The sequence below is a fragment of the Haliaeetus leucocephalus genome, unplaced genomic scaffold, assembly GCF_000737465.1.
Source record: "Haliaeetus leucocephalus isolate CR32 unplaced genomic scaffold, Haliaeetus_leucocephalus-4.0 Scaffold339, whole genome shotgun sequence".
NCBI lineage: Eukaryota > Metazoa > Chordata > Aves > Accipitriformes > Accipitridae > Haliaeetus > Haliaeetus leucocephalus.
Window position 1 is genome coordinate 16,644,872 of NW_010972775.1, and position 451 is coordinate 16,645,322.

The window sequence follows — 451 nt, forward strand, 5'->3', positions numbered from 1 at the left end:
GCAACTGAGGCCAGGGGGGTCGGGGGGGCAGACGTAGAAGAAGAACAAGAGAGAGCCGTGTTTGGAAAAAACAATATGTCCATTTCTATACTGTTCTGTCGATACCTCAAAGAGAGAGGGCAGAGGGAAAGAAAAGCCCAAAGGGATAAAAATGAAACCCCTAGTTTCTGACCCTTTTACAGCCACGACCAGTGCATGCAGCTACTACACACCCCTTGCAGAGCTTGGGTTTAACCTTGCCTACACTGGGAGTCTACCCTTTCCCTCTCCATCCCAGTGTAATGACACAGGATGCCAACAGCGGCTTCGTGCATGTGTGCGCCTGCGTGGGTGTGAGCGTGTCCAACGGGAGAACAGATCCTGACCCCCTTATGCCTTTGCCGAGCTGTGAGATCCTGCCTGCCTTGCCCAGCACTCCTTGGCAATTCATATTAGCTGTGCTCAGACAAAA